General features: G+C 43.9%; 1 protein-coding gene across 3 annotated transcripts in view; it reads right to left on the reverse strand.

Annotated features, from left to right (window-relative positions):
- NOL4 (nucleolar protein 4) overlaps positions 1-24,178 on the reverse strand; it is a 333,499-nt gene that overhangs the window by 269,756 nt on the left and 39,565 nt on the right. For 2 of the 3 annotated variants that reach the window (XM_039526516.1, XM_039526514.1), the window contains exon 2: positions 2,037-2,126. The gene's annotated coding sequence lies outside the window, so the exon portion shown is untranslated. Of the gene's footprint in view, positions 1-2,036; positions 2,127-3,203; positions 3,267-24,178 lie in introns of those variants that run through there. The other variant, XM_039526515.1, reaches the window with a different exon arrangement.

Genomic DNA, 24,178 nt, shown 5'->3' on the forward strand with positions numbered 1-24,178 from the left:
CAGAAGGGACCATTTTGATAATTTATCCTGACTTCCTGTCTCACACAGGACATAGGATTTCCCACAGACATTCCTACAGTGAGTCCAGTAATTCTTGGTTGATCTAGAGCAGTGGCTCTCAACCTTTCCAGACTACTGTACCCCATTCAGGAGTCTGACTTGTCTTGCATACCTCCAAGTTTCACCTCACTTAAAATCTACTTGCTTACAAAATTAGACATAAAAATACAGAAGTGTCACAGCACACTATTACTGAAAAATTGCTGACTTTCTTATTTTTACCATATAATTATAAAATAAATCAACTGGAATATAAATATTGTACTTACATTTCAGTGCCTACTATTTAGAGTGGTATAAAGTCATTGTCTGTATGAAACTTTAGTCTTGCATCCGAAGAAGTGGGTATTCACCCATGAAAGCTCATGCTGCAAAACGTCTGTTAGTCTATAAGGTGCCACAGGATTCTTTGCTGCTTCTACAGAACCAGACTAACACGGCTACCCCTCTGATACTCTACTGACTTTGTTAGTGCTTTTTATGTAGCCTGTTATAAAGGTAGGCAAATATCTGGATGAGTTGCTATACCCCCTGGAAGACCTCTGTGTACCCCTGGTTGAGAACCATTGGTCTAGAGCATCTATTTTGAAACAATATCTGGACTACAATTTACTAGGGTGCCTATGGGAGTTAGATGCTCAATTTCTATTGCATTTCAGCAGGAGGTGAGTACTTAACACCCGTAGGCTCCTTTATAAATCATAGCACCGTGCCTGATTTAGAGGGTTTAAATCCTCATTCTATTGAAGTCAAAGGAAGTCTTGTCACTGACTTTAACGAGACCAGGATTTCATTGAGTCAAAAAATAGAGAATTTGCCACATCCCTTAATAAGCTATTAAAATGGTCAATTGCCCTCACTGTTAAAAAATTGCATTTATTTCCAAATTGAATTTTTGTAGCTTTCACATCAAGACATTGGACCTTGTTGCCAACAATTTTGTTTTACAAGATGACAACTCTTTTGTTAAATATACAGGTTGGGATGTGCAGTAGTAATCAACACCAATTTAAATTAAAGATGAATAAGCAGTAGAGACTCTGTAAAGCAACCTAGGCTCAAAACTGAATTACTTAAAAATCATTATAATTTGCCATGGAATATTCTCTGGCTGCTAAATGCCAACTATTAAAAAATATGCTAACACTAATAAAAAAAGACCCCAAATACCCAGCAATCTGTGAGTGAAGGGCACTTTATCATTTATTTGTATTATGGTAGCTTCTTAGACCCCATTGTGCTAAGCACTGTAGAAACAGAACAAAAAGGGTCTCTGCCCCCACAGACTTTACAGTCTAAGTAGGCACTTTCACAGTTCTGTTTTTCAGCAAGTCAGTCAGTAACAGAAGAGCAAGTTAGCAAACCCTATTCTGAGAGCTGTGCCATCATTATTTTTACATGATTGTGACACTAAAGGCAAACTTACCTCTTCCCATTGATTAAGAGTTGAAAACGAGATTTATTTTTTTTTAACTGCTAAGCATCATTATGATAGAAAACATATTGGCAGAAAAGATACTGGTGTGTGACTTTTAAATGAAAAGGGAAGTCTTTAATAATTGCCAAACGGGGAAGGACTAAGTCAACAGGGAAAAGTGTTACTTCAGGCCTTTACGTTGTTTATTTTAAAAATTAGGGCATCAAGGATTCACTGGGAGTATCAAGAGCTACTTTTTGCTGTTCCATGTTTAATTTTGCTTGGAAACAGTGTGACCCTGGGGTCAAAATATCAGAGCTCAAGCCTTAAGTTGCATCAGTGAAGAGTGATCATATTTCTTGTTACATGTGCTCAAAATTATGGACATTTGCACATGCAAGTAGCTGACCTTCATGGACAAGTTCCCAGTTTGTCCACACGATGCAGATCTTTCCACCCAGTTGTCTGTGTGTACACAGTTTTGTGGATAGAAATCTGTACAGGAGTCAGATTGCCCCCATGAAAACAGCATTTGAGAGTCCCTGTGTGTGTTTCTTACCCTTTTCAGTGGAGAGCTAGGCCAACCATCTCTGCAGCCTGGTTTCCCCTCATCTCTCGATCTTCAGGTGGGTTGTCTGGATCCAAGGATCTGCATATAAAAGGGGGTGAACAGGAGAGGGATGTTCATTATTATCTCCTCTCATCTCACCCCAGCAACTAGTAGTGAAATTGCTGAAGCTAGTGCAGCCTGAAGCTGTATTAGTGTTTCTGTAAGCCCTCTTGGCATTGTGGGTCAGGGAACCTGGGGGAGGATGGATGAGGGGCAGAAATCCCTTGCACTTTCTGAAGGGGAGAGGAGCAAGCTGTGCCCACACAAGCATTATTTAAGCAAAGCTCCCCTCAAGCAGTTTGCCTCCCACATGAACTCTTTCTTGTGAGTTTTTTTCCAAGGGAGGCTGAAGTCTCTGGTTTGCTCACTTTCAAGTCAATATCCAGAATACTCAGCAGCCTTGATAACTTGGTTCTGGTAATGGATCAGGGAGTTTCACATCCAGAAAGAAGCTAGCCTAGACTACTCATTGCCACCTGATAGCTAGGGTGACTCTAGTACACCATCTGTCCTGGATTCCCTGTGGCACCGCTCTGTGTCTGCCTCTTTCCGGCGGGGCCGGGGGGGGGCGGCTGAGGTGGGCCTTAGCCTGACCCTTGCCACAAGGCCCAGCCCCCTGCTCCCCCCACCCAAGGCCCTGCCCCTGGCCAGGCCAAAAACTGTAGCCAGGCACTAGTAAGAGCCGCCCAGGGAGCCCAGGCTGCTCTGGGGAGCCTCAGATCTTCCGCCTGCCCTGGGCAATGTGCCCCAGGGTCATGGGGATATGGGCTGGGGGTTGCTCTTGGGCACCCTGGCCCCCCACTCAGGGCAGATGGAGTGTCCAATGCTCCCCAGAGCAGCCTGGTCTCCTTTGGCAGCTCTTAGCATGGCCCAGCTCCGGCTTCTGGCCTAGCCGGGGTGCGGGGCATGGCTCCTACATGTGTCCCGCTTTTGCCTTTTGAAAAGGTTGGTCACCCTATTGATAGCAGGCTGATGGCATATGTAAAGTTAGTCTGGTGGTCGCAGTGTAGCTGTTAGAGTCTACATCACAAAACTCATGCCCACAATTAACACCCTTATTCACAGCCTCAGTGAGTAGGGTGAATGTAGGGAAGCTTGCACTGCCATTGCTCATACCGTTGCTGTTCAACAAACAAGCAGAGGACTTCAGTCACTGAAGTTGTCAAGCCAGCATCTTTCAAGAGCACCAAGTTCATTTATTGTTTAAACCGCCACGAATTCTCTTGATGCTCACAGTTGTGACATGTTTCACAGCAACATTGATGTCTGGGAACAAAGTAAAAGGTTTGGGTGTGTTTTTAGTTCCACTGAATTTTCTTTTATTCTTTGAATTGTGGCAGTACCTGGGAGCCCTAGTGATGGACCAGGACTCCACTATGCTAGGCACTGTACAAACATAACAAAACAGAGGTCCTGGTGACAGTAATCACAAGCTGCATTGCACCCTATAAGATATCAAGCTAGAGTGTTGAGATGAAAAAAGTAAAGTGGTTTGGCTTTGCCCATGCATAAAATTATTTCTATTCTTCTCTCAGAACCTTGAAAAATCTAAAAGTATGATTTACAGTTATCCTTATGTTTTAATATGAAAAATTAAATATAAAATAAGATGCCATGGGTTATCGCTGACTTGATGCCTAGTGCTCTCCTTTCATGTGCAGGTATGAAATAAGAGGGGAAAACTTACCATGATAGGAGGCATAAAATAACTTGGTCTTAACACTTGTCAAAGACCTTAACAGCCATTTCATTGTATAATATTGTTTAAATCAGGCACAATAACTATCTCTATGTAACGTATGATGTGAACATTACTTGACCTAGAAAATTTCTGCTCACAAGGAAAATGAAAAAAACTCTAAGTACTAAGGTGTATTGACAAGCATCTTTCTGATGGTAAACTATGGATAGCTATTATGAAGAGAACTGCTAATAAACAATAAAATGTATCCATCTCCAAGAAAAGTAACTTAAAGTCATCATTTTATGCTGTGTAGTTATGTCTTTACATCAGTTCTACCTCTGAATGTGCGTCATAAATACTGTTAGTATGATTACTTTTACATACCTTTATTATACATCCCAGCCCAAATGCATAAGTGCTGTAATGATCATACATACTGTACTTGGTAAAAAAAGGTTCCAATCAAATTTTCAAAGCAACTGATTCTCGGATCTATTTTATACAGAATGAAATGCCATAACTATTTAAAATAATGCCCTTGCTCCCCACATGAATACTGGTAGTTTGGAATAATGTAAAATATAGCAATAATAAGGGAGGTAAGATTAGTGACTGATCCACAAACGAAACTATTAATTTCACTTATCTACCTCACAGATGATGTTTCTGTACACATGTTATACACAGGCAACTTGAACCTATTTGCTAGAACCACCTAAAGGTGCTCAACCACGTTTGGGGTGAAAGGTCAGATCATAATGAATTTGCTCTAATTCATATTATACAATGGAAATGTGCTGTAAGAAATCAAATAATGGAAATACATGTAAAAAAAGATATTGGGTAAAAACTTTAAAGGGAAAAAAACTCTGATGGGGAGACAGCCACCTTGTTTTCTTAAACTTGTCTTTCTTATGCTTCCCACCACAAATGCACTACAATTGCACAAAAGGAGTCTAACATTCACTCAAAATTTTAAAAGAAAATGTTTCCCAATCTTGTCTTGTGGTAGCAAATCAAAGGAAAATCTGGCCAGATGTCCAACAGAAAACTATCAAGTTCCAAAATTAAACCAACAAGTGCAAAAAGACAGTATGTGAAATAATCTTCCTCCACACAATTTAGATGTGAGGGCGGCATCACCATACCAGAAATGAAAAATATTCTGTGCTCACATCCTTGTCTGCAGACCAAAGGCTGTTTGTTTACAAAATGGTTTTGATTTAGGACTGTATATATTCTGGGGTCTTGCAAATACCTTAACTGGACTCAATTTGCACATATACCAAGTTTCTCTGGGTTCAGAATGATTCAGATACCAAGTCCAAAAAACATAAACATCTCACTTAGTCATCTGATTAACACCTATGTGCATTAATAGGTAAAGATTGTTCAGTCATCTTTGTGTAAATCTCTATAGGGCACAGTGAGTGATAAATCAGAGTATTGTAAAACATTAGAGGATTGGGGGGAATTTTTCCACCACTAATTGTGGTTCAGTTCCACTAGTAGCAGCAACTTTGGAAGCCCTAGACTAGACAAGGATCCCAAAGTCATGTGCATTTGTAATACTGGGTCAATTATACCTAAGCAGGTTAAAGACTCACATCCACAAAGGCACTTAGAAGTCTAAGTCCCAGATTCAAGTGGAAGATGATCAAGAAGGAGACCAAAGACTTGGTATATGGACTGGATATCAGTGGACCTCAGATCAATTTCCATGACAGCCTGGCATACAATCACAAGTTTTGGAAGAAGGCTATAGAAATCACTCATGCTAAATAAGGAAGTGGCAAAAAAGGAGAGATTTCAATAGTTATTGAGTGAGAGATTCTCTCTAAGGCACTCACATGGGAGGTAGGAGATCCATGGTCCAGTCCCCCAACTCCAATGACTAATTATCTACACACAGTGGAATAGTTTCAACAGGAGAGACTGGCTAACTGCCTACTCTGCTGGCTTTTATGGATCCCATTCTTAGATGGCTTTCCCTGCCCAATGTATTGTATAAGGAGCATAGGCACCTAGCCCTGGGTTTGATTCCAGGAATTTTCTAGGTGCCTACAATTTAGGCGTTGCTGCACCTAAGTTCATTTGGGGAACTTGGTTGAAATGATTCTACATAATTGTTTTATTGGAAAGTCCTGGGTTTTTAGATGATGAAAAGGAACTTCTTTCATGACACCTGACATGTCCTGGTTTTTCATTTCACTTGGTCAAAGCATTTTTTATAATTTAAAAACATTTGTTCAAGACACACTGCTGTAACACATAGAATTTGCTCTGTGTTTAACAAAAACAAACAGCCCAGTGGAAACAGTATTCAATGTGATGAACACAGTCTGGAGTGAAGAGGTAAGTCGAATGAGTGTAGACACTATCAAAGCTGTTCTTTTGCTCAAAGTGAAAGTTAATAACACTTGTTTAGTTTTCATGATAAACCCATCAGAACACTGAGTTACTGGGAAAAAAATCATCCATTCAGAAGAGTATCCTTGTGGCACTCTTGAATCAGAAGCTGGCACTAGTATTTGAAAAATTCTTGGTTTTTTTAATCTTTTGTATTACTATTTTGCAACCTAAAAAATGATCGCTACTAATGTGCCCTGGTTTTTTATATAGAAATCATCACCTTAGTTACAGGCAACACTGTAAGAAAATGATGCTGGCCATTTGTGGCTTGACTGCCCTAGGACTCCTAAAAGTGCTACCACTGGTGGAGCTGGCATGCTTGTTAGCAATTGTGGGAATTTTTTATAAAATAAAAAATCATGAGTGCAGAATAGGCCAAGGGAGTTCCTTGGGGAGGAAGAATAACCATTCTGAAGCTGAAGATGATGATGATGTTCGTCCATCGTTGTCGATGAAGACCTCAACAACTCATTCTTTCGATGACCGGACTCTGTGCGTCCGAAGATGACTGATCGGTCCGATTCGGGCATGGAACATCCTGTCACACGTTGGGCACACATGTGATGGCACTGTCGATGATGTGCGGACAGCTCTGGACTTGCACAGCTCACGCTTTCTTTCAGCCTCAGCAGTACGCCTCGCCTCAGAGGTATTACTGCCTGTGTGAATGAGGCTGCGCCATGCTGGACGGATCAGTGCGAGGGTTTCCCATGTGGCGATGTTAATCTCAAAGGACTTCAGAGAGGTCTTCAGCGTGTCCTTGAACCACTTCTTTTGTCCTCCATGGGAGCGCTTTCCCTGGGCGAGTTCTCCGTAGAAGAGCTGTTTAGGAATGTGCTCGTCTGACATTCTCACGACATGTCCAGCCCATCTGGTCTGGGCTCTCATCAGCAGTGTGTGAACTGACGGCAGACTGGCTCTGATAAGGACTTCAGTATCGGGCACTTTGTCCTGGCATCTGATTTTTAGAAGCTTTCGCAGACAGGAAGTGTGGAAGTGATTGAGCCTTCGTGCATGACTCCGATAGACAGTCCACGTCTCTCAGGCGTACAGCAGAGTTGAAAGCACCACAGCCCGGTAGACCTTCAGCCTCGTTGGTAGGCTGATCCCTCAATGTTCCCAGATGTTGGAGCGCAATCGGCCAAATGCAGAGCTGGCTTTAGCAATTCTGCACTTTACTTCTTCATCGATTGACACTGCTCGAGAAAGGGTACTGCCCAGGTACGTGAAGTGGTCCACTGCCTGAAGTCTCTGTCCATTTACAGTGATGGACGGTTCTGAGTACAGAGTGTGGGGAGCTGGCTGGTGCATGACCTCAGTCTTCTTGATGTTAATGGTGAGGCCGAAGCTGTTGCATGCAGATGAAAACTTGTCCATACTGGCTTGCATTTCTGGCTCTGTACTAGCATTCAGAGCACAATCATTGGCAAAGAGAAAGTCTCGAAGTACAGTTTCCTTCACCTTGGTGATGGCACGCAGTCGCCTCAGATTGAATAGCTTCCCATCGGTTCTGTACTTCAGGCCTACTCCTTCAGTGCAGTGTTGAAAGACATCAGTCAGAGTGGCAGAGAATATCATGCTAAACAAAGTGGGTGCTAAAACACACCCTTGCTTGACGCCGTTGGTGACTGGGAAGGCCTCAGATGTTTCACCGTTATCCAGGACACGAGCCATCATACCGTGATGAAATTGACGTACCATTTGTATGAATCGGTCTGGACAGCTGAATTTCGACATGATCCGCCACAGGCCCTGGCAACTGACAGAATCGAACACTTTCATGAGGTCCACAAAAGTTGTGTAGAGTTCACGGTTCTGCTCTTGACATTTCTCCTGTAGCTGACGCGCAGCGAAGATCATGTCAATAGTCCCACGCCCCTTGTGGAAGCTGCACTGTGATTTTGGCAGTAAGCCCTGCTCCAGGTGAGTGATCAGTCGGTTCAGCAAAACCCGTGCAAGAATTTTCCCCGCTGTAGAGAGCAGCGAGATTCCACGGTGATTGTCGCATACCTGGTGATTGCCCTTCCTCTTATAGAGATGCATGATGGACGCGTCTCTAAATTCCTGTGGAATGGATCCCTGCTTCCAGAAGGACTGAAACAGCTCAGTGAGTTTCCGTAGCAGCACTGGTCCACCGACTTTGTACACCTCTGCTGGTATGGCATCTGACCCTGGGGATTTGCCACTTGACAGCTGGTTGATGGCTTTCTTCACTTCGTCCTCTTCTGGTGAAGCATCCATGGAGTCATTGACTGCAACCTGGGGCATCTTGTCGATGGCCTCATCATTGATGACTGAGGGGCAGTTGAGAACTGCTTCAAAATGTTCAGCCCATCTCTGGAGAATCTGCGTCTTCTCTGTAAGGAGCACAGTGCCATCAGAGTTCAGGAGGGGAAAGCTCCCAGAAGCCTGTGGACCATAGAGCGTGTTGAGGGCTTCATAGAACTGCTTATAGTCGTTCCTGTCCGCGTATGCCTGTATTTCATCTGCTTTGGCGCTCAGCCACAAGTCCCGCATTTTGCGCAGTCGGTTCTGTACTGTTCTGTGAGCGTTGATAAAGGTAGTCTTCTTTGCCGCGGAGGATGGATTGTTCTGATATGCGCGATGCAGGTGGTGCTTCTCAGCAAGTAAGGCCTGGATTTCTGCATCATTTTCATCAAGCCAGTCTTGCCGCCTGCGAGTGGAGGGCCCCAGTACCTTCGATGCAGCTGTATGGACAGTGTTGCGGAATCGCTCCCAGTCTCTCTCAGCGTCATTCTCAATACGAAGATCAGCAAGCTCGTTCTCTAGGTCTTCTGCTAGATTTTCAGTGATGCGGCTGTTCTTCAGCTTCGACACGTTGATCCTTTTGAGAGCCTTACAGCCTTGTGGTTGTCTCTTTGGCATGATACGGAGCTTCATTTTAGATACTATGAGCCTGTGATCCGTCCAGCAGTCAGCGCTGCACATAGCTTTTGTAACCCTGACATCTTGTCTGTCCCTTCTCCTGATGATGACATAGTCGATCAGATGCCAGTGCTTGGAACGGGGATGCATCCACGAAGTCCTGTTACGGGTAGGGAGGCGGAAGACCGTATTGGTGATCAGAAGGTCATGTGCTGCACAAGTTTCCAGCAGTAACAGACCATTGCTGTTACACTTTCCCACTCCATTTTTCCCGATGACTCCTTCCCAGGCTGCGGCATCGCATCCGACTCTTGCATTAAAATCGCCAAGCAGGATCAGCTTGTCTGTGCGGTGAACTGATGATAGCAGAGCATCTAGTTCTTCGTAGAATTTATCCTTCACATCCTCTGGGTTGGTCATTGTGGGAGCGTATGCGCTGATCAAAGTAGCTTGTTTTCCATTTTGAAGCGGAAGCTGCATTGTCATGAGATGATCATTCACACCCTTGGGGGGACTGGCAAGTTTCCGAACAAGATAATTCTTGATGGCGAAGCCAACTCCAGATTCGCGACGCTCATCACCGCTGCGGCCACTCCAGAAGAATGTATAGCCTCCGCCTGACTCGGACAGCTGTCCTTCATTAGCAAGGCGAGTTTCGCTAAGGGCTGCAATGTCAATGTTGTAGCGTGCAAGCTCTCTGGCGACAAGTGCTGTTCTTTCCTCTGGTCTGTCTGCCGTGATGTTATCCAGTAGCATGCGCACATTCCATGTGCCAATGGTGATCGGTGTCACTCTAAGTTTTGTTTTTGTTCGACCGCTTTTATGGGATCCCCGCCAGCCGCGGTATGCTGGCCAGGGTAAGGTGAAGCAGGCAATGTTTAGGGCACCTTTTCTAGCCCCCTCCTCGTTCTATGGAGGTGAGCAGTGCAATCCTGAATAGGGCTGCTCAGTCGCTCAAGAAGATGCCGAGCTCCACCACTGCTTCAGTCAGTGAGGAACGACCATTATACCTGAGCCGCCTGTGTGCAGGTCCGCGGCTACAGCTCCCAGTGTATCCACACCTGCTGCTTCGTCGCTCGCCCATCGCCACAGGACTTGATATGATGTGATATGATATGATGTCGAGACTTGTGCATGAATTGGATTAAAGTGAGGGAGAGTTGCGCAACGTCAACCTCACTCTCTCTTCCCAGTTCCTATCTGTATCCAGTGGCAGGACAACAGTCGAGACCGCTGGAGATAGGGCAGGGCGCAGTGGATGACCAGGACGCCTACGTGTCTTGTCGTGCTCTTGAGCGTTCCACAACGCTTGCTGTCACCGCCTTCCTGACCATTGAACCAGGTTTCCTCAGTCAGCCGGATCCAGCCTTCGCATGCAATGGGTAGACAGGCCCTAACTCACCGAGGGTCTTAGACTCATCGGCTACCCTCACCTGGTTTAGCCCACCAGTCGAGACGGTTTCCGGGGTGTGGCCGCTGTCGCATGCTGACAGCTACTTGGAGCCACAGGTGAGAGCTGGGTGTCAAGTGGGGACCAAAGTGGATGAGCTACTCCTAGGAGTACGACTGCTCCCCTATCAGAGGTACTACCCCTCTCTGACAACCCCGTACACCCATACATGAAGCTGAAGATATTTACTGTAATGATGATATGTCTTAAGGGAATACTATGTCTGGCTACTTTGCACTAGCTATGAGAAAGCATGTTGGAATTATGTAGGTATACATTTATAAAATTAACATGCTGAATAATGGCAATCTAGCCACAAACACGTAGGGTCAAATTTGCGGAGGAAACTTAAACTATATAAAAAACTTACACCTTTTTCTGGCCTCTTCACTGTGTAAATCAAACCAATTTGCACTTCCTTAGACTCACCTACTGACACATAATTTACACCACCATAATCTAAAATTAGCCACTAAATCTGACTGAGTCAGAGTTTGAATTGATGTAATTTACACTCAATTCCCTCTTTTCTGGCCCTTTATTGGCAGGAATAAAACCTAACAATAGGTCAGACTCTTAAATTTACATATTACATTTCCTCAGCACATTACACCAATGTAAGTCCCAGTCCCACAACTGAATTCACACAGGGTTGTGCCTGGGCAGAGCTTGTTACTTCAGTGATGAGTGACTCAGGTGCCCAGCTATACACAGGATCAGGACCTTAGACTCCCTTTACTTAGTTGCTGTTATGTAACATAGCCCCTTGTCTGTCACATCCAAACTTGGCTTAGTCATGCAGAGAACCATGGAAGAGTCTGTAGTCTGTAGGAGCCAAGGAAAGCCTGCATCTCCAGAGTCCAAGATCCATATTCCCCCAGTGGAAATGATGATCAGCAAGTACCTAGTGTGGGAGATTTGGCCTTTAAGTAACTATTGAGACTTTTAAAACTTCAGTACAACACCCCATCCCACAATTTTTCAAATACTGTAATCCAGATATGAGTAAACTCACTTGCAAATAATACCATCATATGTAGATGTCACAGGGTTTGCGCACTACTGTGGCACTTCCTGCTGGCCATCATAGGGATTAGCTTTGATAACAGGCAAGGCACCACCAGGAAAGGGCGCACTGGCTATCATCACCGCCTGCAGACCCACCTCAGTCCAAATACTGCGGCACCCTCTTCATGACTTGGCCGTATTGCCATATCACTGTCCATGTTTTCCCCCTTCTGGGGGTGATGGTGATGGTATCTCAGTTCTAGAGCCTAGCCACTTCTCCAGTGGCAAGTGGTGGGACCCAGGCCCACCCATTAGTCTGGGTTCTGGTCCAGGCATCCTGTAGCTAGCAGCCTCCTGCTGCCTCTCCTTAACATCTCACCAGTGCCGCTTAGATTCCCATGGTCACTTCCCTGAAGCCTCAGCACCATCTTCACCATCTTCTCAGGGCCTCAGGCCTGCAAGTCCCAGCAGCCAGCCAAGAGCTCTCTTTCTGTCTCTCCCATTCCCTGCTAGCAACTGCCCTGTATGAGGTGCTATCTTCCTGCAGCCTTCAAGCAACTCAGTTCTCTCCCATAGGCTCCCTACAGCAACTGACTGCCGCTGGCCCTGCAGCTCTTTTCATATGGACCTGCTGGCCCCTGATTGGCTGCTCCTCGCAGCCTCTCTTGGATTGGCTGCTCCCTGCGCAGCCTCCCTAAGCTGCTTTTAACCCCCTCTCTGCCAGTGTGGGGTGGACACCCCATCACAGTCGACATGTGGCTGTGGGATGATCAAGTGTAGCCTTTTCTTGGTCTCTCAGCCCACTTATTCATTAAAGATTTCAAAAGATAATTGGTGGTTCTTAATTTTGAGACTTCTGATAGCATGCAGACAGGAACCATCACACAGGATACCTTTCTAGCTTGCTAAATAAATGTCAGACTGCCAGAGAGAGCATTATCTCAGAAAATTACATAGATACTATGAAAAAAAACAGGAGTACTTGTGGCACCTTAAAGACTAACAAATTTATTTTAGCATGAGCTTTCGTGAGCTGCAGCTCACTTCTTCGGATGAGCTGCAGCTCACAAAAGCTCATGCTAAAATAAATTTGTTAGTCTTTAAGGTGCCACAAGTACTCCTGTTTTTTTTGCGGATACAGACTAACACGGCTGCTACTCTGAAACCTGTCATAGATACTATGAAATCAGCAAAAGGCTTTAATGACTGGACAGTGTCCAGATGGACTTCTTTATTCATATCCCTGGATTTGGTATTATTAATGATGCTTTATTAAAACAAGCCTTAGAGAGAAGCATGTGGTCAGCCTGAAGCTGGTGAGCCATGGTAAGCATTATTCTGCAGTTGTTTTTTAATCTTCTCAGGCTAGAAAAGCAAGACTGGGCCTCTCTTTGAGCTATCGATCAGAAGACATAGCCACCATGTTCAACCCTACATGTTACATGTTGAAAAGCCTGCTGAAGAACAAACAAGCTCCAATCATTTTCTGCTCAGAGCAAGCAAACAAGGATGCTGCCTTGGGCAGACTGGAGCCAGGCAGAGACTGTCATTTACATTCTCAAGGCATCTAAAGTACTACACAGAATTTTCCAAGGTGGAGTTTGGGCCTTCCAAAGACCATGCCTGTCTGGAAAGATGTGGAGCAGAGGAAAGATGCAGCAGCAGCATGACACCAAATCATGACACCGCCTTGGCAATGTGCAGCTGAGAGCTGAGGCTATGAGTAGGGCTCTGTGTCTTGTCACAGAGGTCACAGAAGTCACGGATTCTGTGACCTCCTGCGACCTCTGTGACTTCTGCATTGGCCAGTGTGGCTGACCACAGGGCTGACCAAACAGTTTGCCCTGGGACCAGCTGCTCAGGCGGCCCTGGGGACAGCCACACCAGCCGCTGCTGGAGCAGCCCAGGGCTGGCCTCTGCTCCGGTGGGCCTGGGCAGCTGGCCCCAGGGACCACCAGAGCAGTGGTGCCATAGGCAGTGGGAGCAGCCACAGCTCGGTGGCTCCCAGCAGTGGTCCCAGGGCATCCGGAGCAGCCGCTGGCCCCCCGGGGCTTCCCCTTCCCCCTGGCGGTGGCCAGAGCAGCCACTGGCCCCCTGTGGATCCCCCCAGTGGCAGCCTGAGCAGCAGGTTCTCCCCAGGGCTTTCCCCCCGGCAGCTGGTGCCACAGTCCCTGGGCTTCCCAAGATTCAATCTGGGGTATTTATGGTATAAGTCATGGACAGGTCAGGGCCGTGATTTTTTGTTTCTTGCCGGTCACCTGTCCATTACTTTTACTAAAAATACCCGTGGTTAAATGGTAGCCTTAGCTATCAGTGAAGGAAGAAGCAGTTCCTCAGAAGCCTTCCCCTCCCAATGATTCTCAAACTTGTGTACTGGTGACCTCTTTCACATAGCAAGCCTCTGAGTGAGACCCCCCTTATAAATTAAAAACATTTAAAAATATACTTAACACCATTATACATGGCGGATGCAAAGCAGGGTCTGAGGTGGGGGCTGACAATTCGTGACCCCCGTCTGTAATAACCTTGCGACCCCCAAGGGGTCCCAACCCCCAGTTTGAGAACCCCTACTCTCATAGCAGCCCTTAATGTAGCTAGCCACAGGAGCATCTCACCCATACAGGGCTGCAGGCTCAGGCAACAATCAGCACGCTCAAGCTTTTCTCCTCTGCCCCATGGCACTCAGCTCAGCCACCAGAGCACAATTTCTGAAAGTTTTGTTTCAGAAACAAAGGCAACATAGACAGAAATATCCATTACAAATAACATTAAAACCTCCAACTAACAAATATTTAGCAACTTCTGTGAGAGTTTACTTTGTATTGAGGGCGGCCTGCACTGATGCACAAATTAAAAGTACTTCATTTAAAAATGCCCACAGTCACAGTGTCAGAATAATGTTACAACCTCTTAGGCAGATCATATTTAAAACCCAATGCTTAATGGCAAGGAAGAGAATGATTTAAGAACATCAAATCTTACACTGCCAGATAATAGTTACATTTCTAGATTTTTAAGGCCAGAAAGGACCATTAGATCATCTCTGACCTGGCCTGTAATTTCACCCAGTTTTCCCTGTGTTGAGCCCAATAACTTGTGACTGACTAAAGTGTATCTTCCAGAAAGGCAGGCATTGTTTTTAGCAAGTCTGAAAAGTTATATGTCACAGTGTCAGATGGCCCTTTAAGGAAGCTAGGCTTAGTCTCAACCTGTGACTGATCAGCTGCCTCCCAGCTGGTGAGATAAAAGAGGAACAAGCAGCTTACTCAAGGGAGAGAGCAACAAGGGAGTAAGGAAGTTATTGCAGGAGACTGGGTCAGCAAGGGGCTTACTACCCCAGAGAGGTGAAAGATCTTGTTGGGGATATCGGCTGCGTAGGCTGCAGCCGCAGCAATAGAAGCCACCCTTAGGAGGGGCCAGTTTATCGGTCTTGATTGATATTGAACTATGTTTGTGTTTGAACAATAAATGCATTCCTGGGAAGCTCCACCACTGATGGTGGTGGAGCTTCAATTAATGCTAGTGAGTTGGCCCACCAGCTTATATGAGAGTGGGGAAACTGAGTCAGAGGCTGGGCTGGGGAGACCGTGCTACAGTACAAGTTTCCTTACAATGCAAGTCTTAACTCTGACCCATATAGTTTTCTGCTAACTTGATTCTGGTATCTTTTAAGGGATACTGTCAAATAGGAAGTATCAATTGCTTTATTTCTCATGTGACGGTAGTAATGTCTTATTAGAATAGTCAGCCACTGTTTCTCATGTTATGTTATGAGTCATGTTATATGTGTAGCTTACGAGGAAAAGATAGCATTGATTTATGGTTAAAATGCTGTTTGGGGACTTTCATTTGGAGCTGATGAAGAGACAATAATTACACAACTTCAAAATGATCTGGACAAACTGGAGAAATGCTCTGAATTAAATAGGATGAAATTCAATAAGGACAAATGCAACGTACTCCACTTAAGAAGGAACAATCAGTTGCACACGTACAAAATAGGAAATGACTGCCTAGGAAGGAGTACTGCAGAAAAGGATTTGGGGGGTCATAGTGGATCACAAGCTAAATATGAGTCAAGAGTGTAACACTGTTGCAAAAAAAGCAAACATCATTCTGGGATGTATTAGCAGGAGTGTTGTAAGCAAGACACGAGAAGTAATTCTTCCGCTCTGCCCTGCACTGATTACATTTCAACTAGCATATTATGTCCAGTTCTGAGCACCACATTCAGGAAAGATGAGGACAAATTGGAGAAAGGCCAGAGAGAAACAACAAAAATTAGTAAAGGTCTAGAAAACATGACTTTTGAGGAAAGATTGAAAAAAAATTGGGTTTGTTTAGTCTGGAGAAGAGAAGACTGAGAGGGTACACAATAACAGTTTTCAAGTACATAACAAGTTGTTACAAGGAGAAGGAGAACAATTCTTCTCCCTCTGTCTCTCAGGATAGGACAAGAAGCAATGGGCTGAAATTGCAGCAAGGGTGGTTTAGGTTGGACAGTAGGAAAAATTTCCTAACTGTCAGGGTGGTTAAACACGGGAATAAATTGCCTAGGGAGGTTGTGGAATCTCCATAATTGGAGATTTTTAAGAGCAGGTTAGACAAACACCTTTCAGCAATGGTCTAGATAATACTTATCCCTGCCATGAGTGCAGGGGACTGGATTAGAAGACCTCCCGAAGTCTAAGTCCTACAAGTCTAAGATTTTATGAAACTTTGTTTGCCTTTTCAAAAGGGTTATTTATATTTTGAGTTGATTGATGAGAATTTATTTATATATTATTTCCTTTGAGGACTCTGGGAACTGCTGCAATCAGCCTTGAGGAATTGTTGGGCTAGGTGTTGTACAAAGACATGGTCTCTGCCCCAGAAAACTTCAATTTAATCAAAATGTTAAGAAAAATATTCCTGTTATCTTAATCCTGCAAATGTAAAAATGCCATACTACATAGGTTCTTATACTACCCCCATCACCACAGTTTCTGAGCACCTTCCAGTAGTGATGTGATTACAGTCTGTCTAGCAGGAGATTTTTCCTTTATTTCCCTTTCTTGTCAACAAGGAGAGTCAAAATCAGCTTTATGATGGAACCACAGCTGCAAGCCTAGCTACAGAGGGGTTATAATATAACTCATCAGCTGAGCTGGAACTTTAGGTCTCTAGCTTAAAAAACATAAACCTCCGTCCCTGGATAGAAATGAAATGCACAGTTAGTTGCCAGATACAAAAATACCTTTAATGCATCGAAGCAGAGCAACTACCTTCTCCTCCTTCAAATCTCTCCTCAAGATTCACAGAACTCACCCAGTGAATGACTAGGCTGAGGGAGATAGTTGACACTTTATATTAGACAAGTTATTTAAGAATTGTAAATATGTGATCAAAATGAACAGATTGAAGCTCTCCTTCCCACCCCCCAGCCCCTTTTTAAGTTACAAGACCTATTTGAAAACTCTTTAGGGCAGGCTCCATGTCTGTGCATGTGTTTGAAGAAGTTCTGGCCCAACTGGGCCTAGGTCCTGACTGAGGCATTTGGGCAGTATAGTAACAATGCAAATTGCTCCTATGTTGCAAGTATTTGTTAGAGGAAAACATTCTCACACCACATTTTTGAAAGTGGCTGCAGTTTTTGGGTGCTAGGCTTGAAACACCTAGAACCTAATTTCCAAATATGCTGAACACCTCCAACTTTCACAGCAAAATCAGGTCCAAGAATCTCAAGCAGGACACCTAATTAGAGGCCAAGTTTTTTTTTTAAATATTGGCTTTATTGTCGAATTGAAGGCAATGGCTAAAAACTCCCTTTGATATGGACAGTTTCCCACTCAGACTCCATTATATAACTGGCAGTAAAGGGCACAGTGGATAAAGATTCTCAGCTGAATTGTAGGAGAGGGGAATCTGTGATGTGTTGCAGTTTTGGCCATGGAAATATCCTGATTTTCCAGAAGACAAGTTATAATTGCCACAGAGCTCTCGGTGAGCATGGAACAGCTTAAACATTACTCTGTACTACGTGGCACTGATACACACTAGAATTTCATCCTCACCTTGACCAAGTAGGCTTCCAGGGCATGGGACCTCCTGTAGCTGCCATTTTGGCAGCTAAATTTTAAATGGCACTGTGAAGGAGCAGAGAGATGGAAGCCGGGCACAGCAGGAGTTAAAGAACACCTGTGGGTTCAGCTAGCCCCGCCACGCTATACCTGCAGCCAGTGCCAGGCCTGGAGTGGGGAGAAAAGATGGGAGCCTGGCTCAGCCAGGGGCTGACTGGAGAAGAGGCAGGAGCTCTCTGGATGCCTGTCTGCAGGCACAGACCAGCAACCTGCCTGCCAATGCAGCCACTGGAGGCAAGTAAACCTTCCCCTGCCAAGGGGAACCTACAGAGAAGCCCCAACTGTGGGGCAACAGGACTAGTGGGGCCACACCCCAAACTAAAAGGACTTGCATAGGGAGCAAGCCAGGAAAACCGGCCCTGAACACACACACCCCACCCTCCAGCTGGGAGAAAGATCTATCTCCCCTGTTTAGGGGTTGAGCAACACAGGACCCTGGGCCAGGACCGGAGGGAGAAGGAGGGGTCAGGTCTCCCTACAGTCCCCCTAACCAATGATCTAGCCACTAGGCTGCCTGGCCACTGAGAGCCCTATCACAGGCACTTTCTGGAGCATCTACAACCATACTGGAGCTGCCGGAGAACTCTGGGATCATTAAAGAACCATTTAAAAAGTGATATTTGAAATTTAGTTATGTTCTAAGTGTCCCCTTCCCTTGCCTCTGCGCCATCTTTTCATTGCCATTAGTGAAAATATTTTCATGCTTAGTTCAGTGTTATCTTCAGAAAGCCACCTTTAATATACTTGGATCTAGCCTCTCGCTGTCATGATTAGACTATTGCTCATTACAAACACTGTTGCATAAATTAAATAAATATGAATGACTGTATGGATGTAAAACAGAAAGATCTGGAGAAGGAATGAAAAAAATGCTACAGAGCAACATTATCTTTACTCTCATCAAAGTTACATGTTTGCGAGTGAACAATTAGAATTTCCAAATTCAGAATAGTGTTCAACTGATTGAAAAGCAACATTTTGATTCACACAGCGAAAGACTGATCTAAATTATGGGCTCCACTGAGCTATGGTATTTGATTTTTGGTGTTAGATGAGTAGTCCCAATCAGACATGAATTCTGTGTTGCTCCATTTTCTCATTAGTAAGTTGCTGAATGTAGCGCCCAAGAAAAAGGGATGGAGCCTCACAAGACCTGTTCCTCTGTGTCCCGGGGTCCACTCACCATTAGGGGCACCTCCTCCTGGCCACTCTGGGGATTAGCTCCTTCCAGGTCTGGGCTCCCTTCTGCTGCTTACTTCACGCCTGACTGCCGCTCTCGCTCGCAGTCTCTGCAGCCGGGGGTGCTCCTTCTCCATGACTTGTCCCTCCAGCCAGGGACTATTGGTGTTTCCCCCTTCCTGGAAATCAACGTCTTTTCTAAAGAACAGGCTCGCAACTTGGAAAGGGCCAGACTGTGATACCCTTACATATATCAACTTCAGTGAGACTGCTGATGGCTTAAGATACTATTCAACATGATTAAGAGTATCAGTCTGGTCCACAGAAGTAGTCTGCAGTCATTGCCGGGAAGAAGGGAGGTGTATTTTGGGGCTATAAAAGAAAGTAGTGAAGTTACATTGGTGGTGTTTTGATTGAAACTCAGTAAAAACAGTTTAAAACCAAGGAAGATCTAGTATCTTCACCTGCTAATGTGCTTTTGAAAAAAGCTAATAGTTAAAGAAACACTGTGGTTATTCAGCAAAATATTCCCTCCAAGTTTGTTGTATATCAGCTTCCATGCGATGAGGTAACATCAAAATATAACTACTAAAAACTGAACCACTGTAAATGGACAATATTCATTCTACTCAATCCCTTAAATTTGTGGTCTCCCATACCATTGTGTCTCAAGGCAGATATGTGAAATTTCAATTAGTTACTTTTCAGCTTTCTTCTGCATTGATGGAAATAAATCAAAAAAGTTTTCATGGAACTATTCTGAAGACAAAGCACTGCAAATTCTCAGTGCAAAAGCTGCTCTCTCTTAGGTGCACAAATATGCACAAAGTTAATTTGAAATATCTCAACCTTTTCCACTTAGAAAGGATTGTTTCCCCACTTCTGTGCATAACACAAGCAGCAGGGAGTTCATGTACATGTAATGAATCAGCACTGAAGAACTTACAGCTACGTATACAAGAGGGCTGCTCTTATCAGAAGGCTGCTCATGCCTCTGCAGTTATGCACATTTCTGACATGAAACTCAGGGATATTTAGCTTTCCATGAATTCTAAAAAGTGCACTTGCATCTAAATCTCAAATTCCTTAGCATACATGTGTATACCAAACTTATGGGATGAGGACCTTCAATATTACCCTGTCCTGATTCAGGCTTATATTTTCCCAACCTTCACCAACCAGACACTTTATTTTTGAGAAACTACAAACATTAAACAGCTTGGCAATACTATATTTACACACAAACATTTTTTTTAAAATGAAAATGCCACAAAATCAACCTTAACTCTGCCCCATATCAGGGCTACATATAACAGGAGGAAACCAGGAGACAATCCTAGCCTCAAACCCATCCAATCCTCCTACACGCATCTTAATTTCATAATTTCCCAAAAAGTGAGGTAAATGATAATATCTGACAAAAAGAAAACATAGCTGTGTAGCAGCATTAAAACTGAGCTGCACCTGTCTATATATTGCTGTAGAAAAGTATGTCTGCCTTCCTGAAGGATATATCCAGTCACCAGAAAGAGGCAAGATTTAAAAACCATTCACTGGGAGGAGCACATTTGGGAAAATTTCCCCAAAGTGTGCATGGTTTCAAACACAAAGTGTGTTCAGACTGTAAGACACATACCTGCCATATCTTGAACTACAAACTAAATGGCCAGAGTAAATATTATTGCTTGCAAACCAGGAGCACAGGGTGGCAGGATATCACACTTACCAATCACAGGCATGTATTTACAAATTCAAAGTCACCTACTCCAGGGAAAATACACAAATAAAGTGCTTTTCAGATGTCCACTGCCAGAGGCTGCAAACTTCTGAGTCCTTCATCCAAATGTCTCCATCTCACACAGAAGATATGTGCACAGATTGGTGGGAGATGATGGTAGAATGAAGGCGGTTTGGGTCAGGGGTCCTCAATCTTTTTCTTTCTGAGCCCCCAACTTCCCCCCAAGAAGCTATACAAATTCCATGGCCCTCCTGTGCCGCAACAACTGTTTTTCTGCATATCCAATATATTAAAAAGCCCAGGGCTGGCATTAGGGGGCAGCAAGCAAGGCAATTGCTCAGGGCCCCATGCCACAGGGGGCCCCATGCCACAGGGGGCCCCATAAAGCTAAGTTGCTCGGGCTTCAGCTTTCTACCCTGGGCCCCAGCAAGTCTAACACCAGCCCCTCTCTGGTTTATTTTGGCGGACCCCCTGAAACCTGCTTGTGGCCCCACAGGGAGCCCAGACCCCTGGTTGGGAACCACTGTTTTGGGTGATCTTCACTGTGGATTTCCATCTTTCCCTAATTTTATGTCTATGAGATTTTAAGTGTAACATCACATCAACTCTGAGTGTCTAGGATTTTAATGTTGTTTTACTGAGAAAACAATAACATTCTTTTAATGTTTTCTTCCTTTCAGTAACTGGTATTTACAACTTTGACTGTCTTAATGAAACATCTTGCCTGGGATATAAAAATAATCTATAGAAAAGGCAGAGCTATGGGCTAAATTGATGTGCAGTCTCTACACTGCGCTGATCAACATGTTCCGAGAGAGGCCTCATCATGGCTCGGTTCAGCTGCTCTGAGTTCACAAACATCACCACATACTAGGAGCCCAACAGCAGAAATGAGGGCATGAAACCCCTTGGGAAGAGCAACGGGGCCTTCCTTTCTGAGACTGGTAAGTGTACAGAAGATGTCCCTGTTGTACTGGCCAGGGGCAGAGTTCACGTGTTTAGTGTTCAGGGCATTAGCAAGAGAAGCACTCACTGTTGTACGGAGGCCATCACCAGATATATACATGAAGTGGTATATGCAGGATTACACATTAAGCAGTATTGATACAGACTTTACTACACTGTGGACTGACTGGCACTCTATGAACAAAACACTCTGCATTTAGAATAAAGAAGCTGCTTACCGCTAACCTTTGCATCCACTAGTTATACAGCAAAACCTGGCTAATTTGAACTCATATCTTTGAGGCACACTGAAATTTACAAAATTGTGCAAATGAGCTAGTAAGTGAATGCACATTACTTTAAAAAAAGAGGCAGTGATGATGTATCCCAAAATGTATTCTATATTTGGCAAGAGTGGCTTAATTTTATTATGCATAAAATTGTGATTTTTCTGTATTGTATTTTGTATTATACACACTTCACTGGTTGGGCAAAACCTCATTACAGCTCTGCTGTTAACTCTTTGCTGTGAGCCGGGGGTAAAAACTCCTTTATGTATAGATTATTGCTGTGTAGATTAGTGAACTTGAGCTAGCAGAATATTTGCAACACACCTACATGTATATAGTATGCATTGCATACATACATGTACAGTTTATCATGGGAGACTCCATTGTCCATGGCTACTTATTTTAAAAAAGAATGAATTTGATGAAAGTGATCATCAGACTGAAGATGCTGCAGTACAGTTTGTGATAAAGCCTTAAATTACATAGCTATTTATATTCCTTGTCACCACGTAAAATTTTACCTACATGCAGTAGTGCTGTGAAAATAAAACAGCTGCATGTGGACTTGAGTTTCACTGTTTACATTTATTTTCAGGTGGCAAATGGCACTAAATTATTTGAATCCCCTGAGTCTTCCGTTAACTGAATGTAACGCAGGCTGTCATTGTATGAATTTTAGTAGAAAGTGCTTACTTGCACTTAGAAATTGAGGGGGAAAGAAAATCAGCTGCAAACCATGACATTTTATACCCTGCAAGTCTATACTAACTTCTCAAAAGCCTTTGTAAATATTAGATCTCACAACACCTGAGAGGTAGGTAAACATTATCATCTTCATTTTCCAGATTGGGGGAAAGGTGAAGAATAGGGTTACAGAGATACAGAAGAATTAATGGAGGTGACTTGCCCAAGCTTATTCAACAAGTGTGCATCAGAGTCCAAAACCAGAACCCAGATCTCAACTTCCCATCTTGTGCTTTAACCACAAGACGAATCTTCATTCTTCTTCCCCACTTTTGCCTTATCCCATCAATCTGTTTTGCTGCTCTTGTTCTTCATCTCCAAGTGTCTTGTCAAGTTTATCTTCCAAGCTGACAACAACCTTCTTCATATCATCCAAAATCTCAAATCCCCTTTTCTGTGTCTTCCTTGTGGTCTTTGTCCCATGACTACTAGCTCTTGTACTCTCTGGCCAACGTATTCCACATCTTGTTCTCTCACATGACCAAGCCATCTCAATTGATATTCCCTCAACTTTTCTGTGATGGGGGCTACTTGTATCATGGCTCATACTGTTTGATCGTGTAGCCTGTTAGTTCTTGTTTTACCCAACATCCACCTGAGCATTCTCACTCTGGCACTGTAAAGTAGAAGTTCTCTTCCTCACCAGCAAGCAGGCTAACCTCTACATCATAGCTGACCTCGTCATGGTCTTACCATAAAATACCCATCAACTCCCTCCATTTGCACTGAGGGCTCTTCATGCCGTTCCAAACATCCACATCCACATCCCCAGCATGGCTCAAAACTAACTGAGGCATGTGAACTGTTGCACAGGCTAACTCTATATCATCTAGTTTTACTGGCTTCTCAATGTCCCTCTTAACAAAAGGATCGCATGTGTTCTGTCTTTTGTCAACTGATTCATAAACCATTCTCTTCTAATGCAGCCCTCCATTGTTCTAGATCCCTTTCCAGTTTGTATTTGTATTTGTAACACAACACAATGTCATTAGTGAAAAGCATGCCCCATAGAGCCTTTCCCCAATCCCCATATCAGGGTGTCCACTACAGTCAAAAACAGATATGAGCTTAAGGCTGACCCTTAATGTAGACCAACCTTCACAGTCAATGACTCACAGTAGCTGCAGCTATTTCTCACTATTGTGCTACCCTCATACACATCCATGATAGTCTGAACATATCTCCAGCAAACACTAAACACGATTCTTTACATTTCCCCCTATACTTCTGCAATATTCAGTCTGCAAATGCTGCATCCATTGTTGAATTTAGCTGTTAAAGATGATATATCGCATAGGCCACATGCGGCATTTTCTAGGCAATGAGAGCTCATCCTCAAACCCACTTCAGCTATGACAGCTCTTTAAGAGGTAAGGCCAATCTTCCTGTCAATTTTGAAAACTAGTACTTACTGTGAATGGTCTTCTTACAAGCGATAGAAATCATGGACAAAGAATACTGCACAAAGAGGAAGACCAAACAAAATCAGTCTGAGAAACTCAGCCCTGAGATTTTATTTTTTATGATCTATTTGTATTTGTTTAAAAACATTATCAAACATGTACAAATATAAGAAATATAAATTGAGAAGGGTCACATGTCTAACCTTCATTACTTCACTAATACCTTATCGCCT

The sequence above is a fragment of the Mauremys reevesii genome, linkage group 2, assembly GCF_016161935.1.
Source record: "Mauremys reevesii isolate NIE-2019 linkage group 2, ASM1616193v1, whole genome shotgun sequence".
NCBI classification, from domain to species: Eukaryota; Metazoa; Chordata; order Testudines; family Geoemydidae; genus Mauremys; species Mauremys reevesii.